This window comes from Brachionichthys hirsutus, chromosome 6, assembly GCF_040956055.1.
Source record: "Brachionichthys hirsutus isolate HB-005 chromosome 6, CSIRO-AGI_Bhir_v1, whole genome shotgun sequence".
NCBI classification, from domain to species: domain Eukaryota; kingdom Metazoa; phylum Chordata; class Actinopteri; order Lophiiformes; family Brachionichthyidae; genus Brachionichthys; species Brachionichthys hirsutus.
This window is the reverse complement of record NC_090902.1, coordinates 13,576,145-13,588,239: the sequence shown is the minus strand read 5'-3', so window position 1 is coordinate 13,588,239 and position 12,095 is coordinate 13,576,145. Positions and strand designations below refer to the sequence as shown.

The following is a 12,095-nucleotide window of genomic DNA, read 5'->3' as shown; positions in this document are numbered from 1 at the left end:
TCAAAAGCACAACATTTTCAAGATGAAAGTAATTCTTGCAAAAATAACGCAACATTTTATTGAGGTTTCTTTTGACAATTACCGGTATACTGCTGTCTGTATCAAAAGCATGCAAAGTGAAATATTAGACACTTAGAAAAGAAAAGTAAAAAAACAGTAAAAACAAGCGGTGAATTTGTGTACATGGGGCTTTGAAAGGATGGGGTTGAGAAACTTGCAACCCCCCTGCAGCCCTGAAGAGCTTCGGCGGAGCCAAACCGGGGCCAGCAGGTCAACCCGAGATTAAATTCTGAAAAATTCAAAGGTCAGGGCAGATAATATGAGATCTGCCTTCCTCTTAGCTACAAGGCTGTTCACTGACTATAACTATTCAGCTATTTCAGAGGAATATAAAAAGGTTTTCCCTCAGTCCACCGCTAGGGGGAGCAGCGATAAACAAGGGCTCCATGTTGGAAAGAGCACCTGCAGCATCCATGAATAGCAGGATCAATCCTTTGTGAGAACGTCGCTGTGCTGAACAGGGAGTATTTACACCAACAGGCTATTGATTAGTGATCAGTTCAGCATGGAGACGATGCGATTGGTGGAGAGGGGAATTCACAGAGCTGTCAATAAGCAGTGTCAGAGCTATAGGCTTAATGCAAAGATGTTGCTCCTCAAACTATCAAAAAACAAGAAAACAAACACACAAAATATAATAATAATAATCAAAAAATTTATTTATAGGCGCCTTTATCAGCACAAGGACACACACACACACAACAATAACATATAGAATAAGAAATAGGAATGAATAAGAAATAAATCCAGAAAGCTATATAGTTGGATTCAGGCTCTGGTTTTTGCGCTCTTTGCCTCTTGTAAGAGGTAGCGGTTCTCCAGCTGGAGCCGCTTACAGTCATTGTCCGATGATTTGAGAGCAGCACGGAGGTTAGCCATCCCTCTGCTGTATCGCTCAAACTCTGCTTGCTTGGCCGCCTGCAGCCTTTCCACAGCCTCCTGATTCTGCTGCTCCTGTCTCATGTGCTCGTGCTTGAGCTTCTGGTGCGCCATGTGCAGCGCCTGGACGTCAAAACGTTTCCCCTTCTCTGGCTCTTCTACGAGATAGCATTTCTCCTGCTGGAGCCGGTTAAGATCATCGTCCGATGATTTGAGAGCAGCACGGAGTTTAGCGATCGATTTGCGGTATCTCTGAAACTCTGCTTCCTTGGCCGCCTGCAGCCTTTCCACGGCCTCCGTGTTGTGGTTCTCCTGTCTCCTGAATTCTTGCTGGAGCTCCGTCAGCGCTGCCTTGGCGACGGTCACTTCTTGAGACAGCTTCACCTGATGATGAATATATTTATGAGATAGAATGTTAAGTACAAGTATAGTCAAACAGTAGCATGTACTACAGTACACGTACAGTCAAACAGTAGCATGTATTACAGTACACGTACAGTCAAACAGTAGCATGTACTACAGTACACGTACAGTCAAACAGTAGCATGTATTACAGTCCATGTACAGTCAAACAGTAGCATGTACTACAGTACAAGTACAGTCAAACATCCTGTCTAAGAGGAGCGTTTCTAAAAAGCCCTTGCCGTCTTGTTTCCATTGAAAGTCCTTAATCATCGACATTTAACAATACCAATAAAATACCAATAAATTACTCCACAGATGCGTTTTGAAGGAGGCCAAAGAGGTGCATGCTTTGAGGGCAGGAGTCAAACAGCTCCACCCTTGGGGGGCAGTATTGTAATGCCTACCTTCTCATGTTCGTGCTGCACTCTGGCATTCTCTGCCTCTTCTAAGAGACACCAACTCTCCTCGTGGAGCCGGTTACATTCATCGTCCGATGACTTGAGAGCAGCTCGGAGGTTAGCGATCGATGTAGTGAACCGCTCAAACTCTGCTTGCTTCTCCGCCTGCAGCTTTTCCACGGCCTCCGTGTCGTGATGCTCGTGTTCCTGCTTCATCTCGTGATTCTTCATCGAGCGAAGCTGGAGCTCTTTCAGGGCTGCCTTGGCAACGGTCGCTTCTTGAGCCAGCTTCACCTGATGATGAAGAATATGATGAATATATCTATGAGATAGAATGTTAGAGTACAAGTACAGTCAAACAGTAGTATGTATTACAGTCCACGTACAGTCAAACAGTAGCATGTATTACAGTCCACGTACAGTCAAACAGTAGCATGTATTACTACAAGTACAGTCAAACAGTAGTATGTATTACTACAAGTACAGTCAAACAGTAGCATGTATTACAGTACAAGTACAGTCAAACAGTAGCATGTATTACTACAAGTACAGTCAAACAGTAGTATGTATCACAGTACAAGTACAGTCAAACAGTAGCATGTATTACAGTACAAGTACAGTCAAACAGTAGCATGTATTACTACAAGTACAGTCAAACAGTAGCATGTATTACAGTCCACGTACAGTCAAACAGTAGCATGTATTACAGTACAAGTACAGTCAAACAGTAGTATGTATTACTACAAGTACAGTCAAACAGTAGTATGTATCACAGTACAAGTACAGTCAAACAGTAGCATGTATTACAGTACAAGTACAGTCAAACAGTAGTATGTATCACAGTACAAGTACAGTCAAACAGTAGCATGTATTACAGTACAAGTACAGTCAAACAGTAGCATGTATTACTACAAGTACAGTCAAACAGTAGCATGTATTACAGTACAAGTACAGTCAAACAGTAGCATGTATTACTACAAGTACAGTCACACAGTAGCATGTATTACAGCAGGGGTCCCCAACCACTGGGCCGCGGCCCGGTACCGGTCCGTGAGGCATTTGTTACCGGGCCGGAAAGAAAGAACAACTAATGTATACAATTTCCGTTGTATCGATTATTAGCGTCTAAAAGGTGTTTTATTTTGAAAAACGGCCGGATTTTCTCCAACGTAACAATTGCGTCTTGATACGTTGCGAAAAAAAACAGCCTTGAACTCGCGAAAATTAATAAAAAGAAACAAAAGTCTTTGGAGAGCTTCTTTACCGAGGAAAAAAGTCCAACTGAGGAGGAAGAAGAGGAGGAAGAAGAGGAGGTGATGACCTCCAAGAAGAGAAACCAGGACTAAGACTTAAAACTCGGGTATTAACAGCTGATTCGCTCCGTTAACGAGCAATGAAGGGTTAAAACCTGCTTCGGCACATTGAGACCAGAACCCGGAATAAAAGACAAGAACCCGGATTAAAAGACAAGAATGTGGAATTTATGAAACAAAAAACCATGAAGGACAGAAGTAATTATTGGGACTACAATTTATGGTAGTCCCAATAGTTTAACAGTACCAATAAAATACCAATAAATGACTCCACCCCTGGGGGGCAGTATTGTAATGCCTACCTTCTCATGTTCGTGGTGAATTCTGGCATCCTCTGCCTCTCCTAAGAGAGCGCATTTCTCCAGCTGGAGCCGGTTACAATCATCTTCTGATGATTTGAGAGCAGCACGGAGTTTATCGATCCCTTTGCTGGCTCTCTGAAGGTCTGCTTCCCTGGACGCCTGCAGCCATTCCAGAGTGTCCGAATTCTGTTCCTGCTGTTCGATGTGCTCCTCTTCGAGCTTCTGGTATGCCATGCGCAGCGCCTGGTTCTCCAATCTCTCCTGTTTCAGCTTCAACTCCAGCGCTTGCTTCTCTGCAGCCATCTCCCGCAGTTGTCTGAAGAGATTGCGGTCAGAGTCGGAGGTCCGCTGGGTCTCAGTCTCACGCTGTGGCTTCATTTGAGGGTTCTTGTTCATCCAATCTTTCACTGCTGTCATTTGCTCAAGGTCTGAATCCTGCATCACAAAGCACTTGCTTTTATACCTCGGCCTAGATCAAAGCAGGGGCCTGCTTTAATGTCTCCCAACAGCAAAGGAAAAGATTAAAGCACTAAGCTATTTGTTACCTTTGGTTGCTACTACCATTTTGTACCCGTGTAACAAACACAAAACGCACTTCCTTATATTACTTTTATGCAATTATTTTTTGGAAAACATACATGAATTATTAAGTTAAAAATGTATGACATTTTTAAAGATACAGTTCATGTTGTTTGTCATTAACAACAAGCTGCACGACAAGCTGCACCTCCGACCTCAAAAGAGGTCGGAGGTGCAGCTGCGATGCTCAGTGCATGAAGTTCAAGTAGTGCTGCTCAGATTACGACAACCGCTGTGGTGCAGAAGGTGCGCTTTGTCAATCAGACTCAACACGCATGTTAGATTTGACTTCACGTTGTCACACCCAGAGGTATCAGCATGACGGTTGTTGTCCTGATAAAGACTCATTTTTGTTTCATTTGAGGATTCTGGGTCAATGAAGCAGCCGGAGCAGCATAATTTAGATGAAAACAATCCCAGAGATATATTTTTTATATTTTGTTTTCGTTTAGGAATCAAGGGAAATTGGTTTTAAAGTTGATACTTAATCCTCTATTCCCACAGAACCGACTCCGGATCCGGCCCTTACCTTCAGTGAAGAAAGCAATGCTGATAGCTGTCCCTTTTTAATAAACAACTGAAATTGTTCAAAAAGTGTGTTTCGTTATCAGTTTGAGTCCAGATGTGGTTTCATTTAGTCAGCAATTTATTAATTCCTACAAAGTAAAAGTGTTTGTGTTCACTTAATTCAAATGAGGGTCCAGACTGACTCAGGACTCATCATGTCGTGTGTTCAGGAACCGGTTTGGAGTTAAACCAACAATGAGAAGTTACAATGAAGAAACATCCGGTAATGTTGAACATGCAAAGTGAGACTTTAGGGGAGAAAGGATGCAATTATTGCAGGCGAGAAGAAAAAAAGTAACTTAAAGTAATAAGTAACTAGTTACTTTTGGCAGGGAGTAATGAGTAAAGTAATGTAATTACTTTTTCCAGCAAGTAACTAGTAATAAGTAATATATTACTGATCTTGAGTAACTTGCCCAACACTGTTGGAGTCATCATTAGACCTTAACAATGATAATTATTAACTATTATAAACATTTAAAACAGGTTGGAGTCATCATTAGACCTTAACAATGATAATTATTAACTATTATAAACATTTAAAACAGGTTGGAGTCATCATTAGACCTTAACAGTGATAATTATTAACTATTATAAACATTTAAAACAGGTTGAGTCATCATTAGACCTTAACAATGATAATTATTAACTATTATAAACATTTAAAACAGGTTGGAGTCATCATTAGACCTTAACAGTGATAATTATTAACTATTATAAACATTTAAAACAGGTTGAGTCATCATTAGACCTTAACAATGATAATTATTAACTATTATAAACATTTAAAACAGGTTGGAGTCATCATTAGACCTTAACAGTGATAATTATTAACTATTATAAACATTTAAAACAGGTTGGAGTCATCATTAGACCTTAACAGTGATAATTATTAACTATTATAAACATTTAAAACAGGTTGGAGTCATCATTAGACCTTAACAGTGATAATTATTAACTATTATAAACATTTAAAACAGGTTGGAGTCATCATTAGACCTTAACAGTGATAATTATTAACTATTATAAACATTGACATTCCACTCCAACTCCAATTACAGATTCAAAAATCTGTTAAAAGAAATGCACATGAACTCTAATTAACTTTTATTTTTCATGGTTGGTGTATAAAGATACCAAGAATAATCTGGAACCCTTTGATGATGATCCAGATCACCATGTGGACGGTGTAAAACTAATATTGAGGGGAATGAGCTGCTTGGTGGAGGTCTGCGCTCTCAGAGTGCTTTTCTAGTTATTGGTATTATTAGTTTTAGAGGAAGTTCTGATTGGATGGAGAACTTCACGCGAGCATTTAACACAGTTCTGGTCCTGAAATTTTATTTGAGCAAAGGTTTAATGTCTTGAGCGCTCACAGAGCACAAACACTGAGAATTATATGTGATAAAAGTACCACTGAAATGCATGCCTATTGCATGCCTGTTGCATGCCTGTTGCATGCTTGTTGCATGCCTGTTGCATCCCTGTTGCATGCCTGGTGCATGCCTGTTGCATGCCTGGTGGTGTAAGAGCATTCATCCACGAGAGGAAACCGACAGACAGACATTTCATGGTTAACAGCAAACTTGGCAAGCAGCAAATGTACTAAAGCGTGGGCATTGTAAGAATTACAAGATATTTTAAAACTCATATTGTGTTCCTGGTTGAGGAATAAGTATGAAATCATGCAGGAGGAAGACTGAAGCTTCCTGTTTATACGTAGTAATAAAACAGGACGTTAGGATTTCCTAATCCTGTTTGATGTTCAGTTCAAAGAGTATTGAAAGATGATTTTATTTTTTATTTTATTTTTATAAACAATGCAGTGTCATGGTTTCCTCTCTAATCTATTCCAGCTGGTCGGCTAACAAGACAAGGTTGCCCCTTTCTTCATCTCCGTCTGGAACCTTTTGAGTTCTCCTGCGAACAGACTGCAGCCTCATGTTATTCCGTCACGCCACACGAGGGCGCACCACACTCGTATGTGCACTTCCGGTTCAGCACCGGAAGCTCGCTCTCTTTGGCTGCCATGAGGGGGAGCTGCTCCCTCCTCAGAGCGAGGGTGATCTAACATCGGCTAAAGACGTGATGGAGTGATGAATCTCTGGTTAATGGTCCTAAGATGGCGACCTCCAGCTTGTTATCTTCCGGTGTTAGCGGAGATTCTCCACCGATGCCGGATGTGGAGCTTGGACGTCACGGGATTGAGGTTTCTGACGGTACGTGGCTCCTGGTGGTGTTCATTCTGCCTGTAATATGTCCACAGGCGATATTGTTTTCTGGTTGTTTCCGTTTTTGTTATAAATGCAATTTAGGGTTAAATCTGTGTTTTGAATGTCACCGACGAGTTTGATTCGGGCTGCAGAGTTCGAGCTGCCGCGCACGCCTGTAGTCCACAAACTAGCACGGTGAGCTTAATGAACTACAACCACCTGGAGATGCTGTAACGACGCCATCTTGTTTGATGCTGTTTAGGATTTGGTTCTGAATCTGTTTTAGGAACACAACCCACTCCAGTTATTTTGTTGCACGTGCAGAGAAGCCTGTTTGCTAAATTCGGTTAACCCATTAATCCCCAATTATCAGCGCTGCTCTTCGTTTCTAATCAGGATGTGTGTTTGGTACGTTGCTCTGGGCTGCTTGAGTTCGCCGGCCAGAGAGGATCACATGTCTGACAGTCTGCTTCTCTCTTTGTAGAGTCTCTCATTCAGGCAACGGGCAACACGAAAATATTTTGAAAACGCGTGACTCGACCAATCAGAGACTGGTGATGACGGAGAGAGGAGAGGGAGAGAGGAGAGGGCACGCACAGGAACGCAGCCCTGAGGAGGAGGAGGGGGAGGAGGGAGCCTCGGACGAAACCACAAATCAGTTTAGAGACTATAAAGTAGGTGAAAACACAAAGTAGTTCAAGTAGTTACTGTGAAGGGACAGCCAATCAGGCAGAAGCTGCTCAGAGTCACCTCTACCTTTGTTGCCCAAGGTCATTCTGAATGACGATCCCTGAGGTCAAATGTTGCTACGCTATAGCTATATATATACACCTGCCCCCCCCGTTGTCAGCAAAAAGTTACAATAAAGTTTCTTTATTGTACCTGTATGAGCAGCAGCTGCTGATCTTCACGCCTCACAGAATGTTTTGTGGTGAATAAGAGTCAAGCAGCCTGTTTATATTCTAGAGTTTGTCAATCACTACAAATGACTCTAATTATTCTCTTCCTCTGATAACTTCAGGATCAAGCCGACGACCAGGAAGACGGGGCTCCTCCACGCATAAACACACACACACACACATTAAAACTCACATTTTTCATTTTGTTTTGTTTCATTTTGTTTTTTGTTTTTAAAATATTTTTATGTTTTTGCACTTTTGGGTTTTTTTGCTTTCTGTTGTTGCTGGTTGTTTTTTATATTACAATGATTGAATGGACCATTCTCAACTAAGGAAATGGGCATATAACGAATGCAGATTTATTTTGTTAAAATTTATATAGGAATTATATATATTCTGTTCATTTTGTATGTTACTATGTAAGTTGGGTGTTTTCATTCAAGATATAATAAGGGTTGGCATAAATAAGTGTTTCACTTCCGCCAATACCTTTTCAGTCATTGTTATGTTGTTGTTTTTTTTAAATTCCTTGTTCTCATTTAAGATACTGACTGAAATAAATCACTACTACTACTACTACTACATACACTCACACACATAGTTATTGTGTTAGTAGAGTGACGTTTAGAGTTGAGGTCATGTTGTTCTCGAGCAGTTACCGGCCGAGCCCTGGAAGACGGCTCCTCCACGCACACACACACACATTAAAACTCACATACACTCACACACACACACACACACACACACACAGTTATTGTATTAGTGGAGTGAAGTTTAGAGTTTAGGTCATGTTCAGTATTTCATTCTACAGATAGAAGAGAACAGAAGCAGAAGGAAAGCAAGCACACACGTCTGTCTACACACACATACACATACTCACATACACTCTCACACACATACATACACACTCACACACACACACATTAGCTCGGAGTGAGCCAGATCAGCCAGGGCGAGGGCCGTGAAGCACAGGGAGGAGCTGGAGCAGCAGGTGGGTTAAACTGATGCTAAAATTAAAGCGTGCTTTCAAAGAGCTGCGTTCTCGACTATAATTGTTCTCTAACCCTGAGGTTTTATTCTGACTGCTGTGATAACCTAGTGTACAAGTACAGGGATTAAACGAGCAGTTATTGTATTAGTAGAGTGAAGTTTAGAGTTTAGGTCATGTTCAGTATTTCTGTCCACAGATAAAAGAAAACAAAAGACTAAAGGCAGAGCAGAAGGAGAAAAAAAGATTGAAGGAGGAGAGGGCTGAGAGGAAGGCAGCGGCGGAGGAGAGAGTTTGAGGAGGTGAGGAACCTTTTCTATCTTGGATTAGATGTGTCATGGTTCATGGGTCAATGGCGGTTCGAATCCCAGCTCTGACCGTCTGCATGTCAAAGCGTCCTTGGGCAAGACACTGAACCCCAAATTGTTCCCAGTGGGTCTGAACCACAAATCAGTTTAGTGACCATAAAGTAGGTGAAAACACAAAGTAGTTCTCAAGTAGTTACTGTGAAGGGACAGCCAATCAGGCAGAAGCTGCTCAGAGTCACCTCTACCTTTGTTGCCCAAGGTCATTCTGAATGACGATCCCTGAGGTCAAATGTTGCTACGCTACAGCTCTATGTAACTATTTATGTTCTGCGTGTGCACGGTCATTCTAGACATAAAGAAATGAACATTTGAAATAAACCAGTCTGTGTGAAGAATGAATATAATATCCACGTTTCACTTTTTGAATGGCGTTCCTGAATTGAATGAACTTTTTCTTTATTGTAACTGTATGAGCAGCAGCTGTTGATCTTCACGCCTCACAGAATATGTTTTGTGGTGAATAAGAGTCAAGCAGCCTGTTTATATTCTAGAGTTTATCAATCACTACAAATGATTCTAATTATTCTCTTCCTCTGATAACTTCAGGGTCAAGCTGACCTTCCACGATGAGGAGCCAGACGGGGCTCAGCCTCCTCCACACTAAAACACACACACACACACACACACACACACACACACACTCACACATACATACATACATACACACACACACACACACATTAGCTCGGAGCGAGCCAGATCACCCTGAGGTTTCATTCTGACTACTCTGATGACCTAGTGTACAAGTACAGGGCTTGTATGAGCAGCAGCTGTTTATATTCTAGAGTTTGTCAATCACTGCAAATGACTCTAATTATTCACGTCCTCTGATAACTTCAGGATCAAGTTGACGACCAGGAAGACGGGGCTCCTCCACGCATAAACACATACACACCTACACATATACACGCACACACACACACATACACGCACACTGATTGTGTGCAACCCCTTAATGACCCTCGCGTTGACCTCATAGATGCAGTAGCTGGGTGCGATAGCTGTGGTCAAATGTTTGTCATTTTATTTTTGTAAAACTCTTGGTCCCCTTGATATGTTGCATATTATATTTCTGAAGAATCTTTTGTAAATATATGTTTGACTATTAAATAATGAAAATGTGCTTTGCTCTACGTCGTCTTTGATTCTCAGGCGCTGATACTTATCACATTCTTGTTTGTGCACGTGTGTGTGATGGCCTCAAATGAAGAAGTAGAATGAGAACCTCTTTCTGCTGAGCGTCGTCGGTTCGCAGCCCTGCAGACCGGAAAACTTGTCGATACGGAGAGAGACGAACACGAAAAAACGAAGTTCTTCTGGAATTCTCTTCAATTGTTGCTCAGAGGGAAGTCTGGTTTAGGTTGGATATGAATGTTTGTGTGTGTGTGTGGGCAGCTGACCCTGGTGAGAACAGGCCCACTGTGAGACCACAGAGAAACCATTCTTCAGTGTGACACAAACACACACTCACCAGGACTACACACTCAGAGCCATCCCCTCTTTCACAGCTACACACACACACACACTGATTGTGTGCAACCCCTTAATGACCCTCATGTCGCGATGCTGCCTGCGATTCACTGGTTTTGTCGAGAGACTGCAGAGTCCAGTTCCATCTCTTCACTATATTTTCCACACAAATGCATCGTTTCATTCATAAATCAGTCGAAACATGTTCAAAAGTATTAAAGTTGAGTTTCCATTCGGAAATAGCGTTTAGATTTGTAGGTTCTCTTTAGTTACATTCCTGAAACACCATCTGATGAATTGTCCTTTTCATTTTAAGACATTATTACATTTCACATCCAGTTCTAACCATTATTGATAAGTTAGGATGTTTCCTGAAAGCATATTTGAAAATGTTTTTTAACATTTGGTGGCAAGAGCTGCAGTGCGTATGTGGCGTCTGGTTACGCATATATTTAAATTGTTCTCTAATACTTTTATTTCTAAAGTTCTCTGTTCTGTGACATGCTGGTGACCATACATGCGATACTTGGCAGGCTGTGTTACTGCAATTCCATAAAGATACTGCAGTGATGATCATTGTTTTGTCATCACAATTTTTGACAGTAAAAAAAATCATTAGGTGTGTTTACATGGACACGTAATCTGATTAAAATCCTGATCGGAATAAAAATGCTTCATGTACACACCCAAATCGGATTAGTCTGACCCAATCAAGCTCGATCCGATCACAATTGTATCCCGATCGAGAGGGGTGGTTTACACAGATTTGTGATCCGATCAGGGCGCATGAAAGCACTTATTCCGGAGTATCGGTACAAGCCGCCCTTACTGCGCATGTCTGTGACGTCAGCTACACGCGCTGCTTATGATGTATTTTTTTGTTTGTATGGTTCTTGTTTATCTTATTTCTTTTTGCCTGTATAAGCACTTTGTGAATTTTATATCTAGAAAAGTGCTATAGAAATAAAGCATATTATTATTATTATTATTATTCTGTTATTCCCGGAAGCTAGTCTAAGCAGAGCAAGCGAAAGACATGGCGAGCGGGAGGTATAATTGGTCGGTGTCCTAAAAGACCTTAAAATTGTTGAAAGACTTGACGGTAGAAGGCTAGAAACTCCGAGTTCTACAAACAAGTCCATGACCGGCTGATGGAAGAAGGAATCGAGCGAAACATCGAGCAGATAAAAAAACGCTGGAAAGGTTTGAAGAGCGGATATTCTAAGGCCAAAAGTCACAATCAAAAAAGTGGTTTTGACCGTTCAAAATTTCAATTTTATGACGTAATGGATGAATTGATGGGAGACAGACCATTGTCCAACGTGCCTGCTAATGGTGTGGACGTGGGGTTCGAGGAAGAGGAGGGAGAAGGTAGCGTCAGCACACCTGTGCCTGATGGTGCTACTGAAGATGGAATCTTTAATAAGTGTGCACACACATAATATTCAAAAAACTAGTGTTTCCTGTGAAAAGAAAAACGTGAATACTAGACTTGTTTTTTTCTTTTCACTCAGAACAGGGCAGTCCTTCACCGACAGCGGGGAAAGCTCTCGTCCATCTTCAGAGACAACATTTGGTGTCCCATATTTATCTCAGGAGAGAACCTTGCTAGGTTGTCGGTGGAAATACCAAATTTATTACTCAAGCAGTTACT

General features: G+C 41.4%; 2 long non-coding RNA genes across 2 annotated transcripts; both read left to right on the top strand.

The window, feature by feature from the left end:
- Nucleotides 1–6,574: 6,574 nt before the first annotated feature.
- Nucleotides 6,575–7,993, top strand: LOC137895386 (uncharacterized). The gene is made up of 3 exons (XR_011105545.1): nucleotides 6,575–6,722; nucleotides 7,201–7,390; nucleotides 7,738–7,993. It is a non-coding gene; the product is annotated as an uncharacterized lncRNA (long non-coding RNA).
- Nucleotides 7,994–8,294: 301 nt separating this feature from the next.
- On the top strand, nucleotides 8,295–10,044 carry LOC137895359 (uncharacterized). The gene is made up of 3 exons (XR_011105537.1): nucleotides 8,295–8,606; nucleotides 8,803–8,905; nucleotides 9,518–10,044. It is a non-coding gene; the product is annotated as an uncharacterized lncRNA (long non-coding RNA).
- The last annotated feature ends 2,051 nt before the right edge of the window (nucleotides 10,045–12,095 follow it).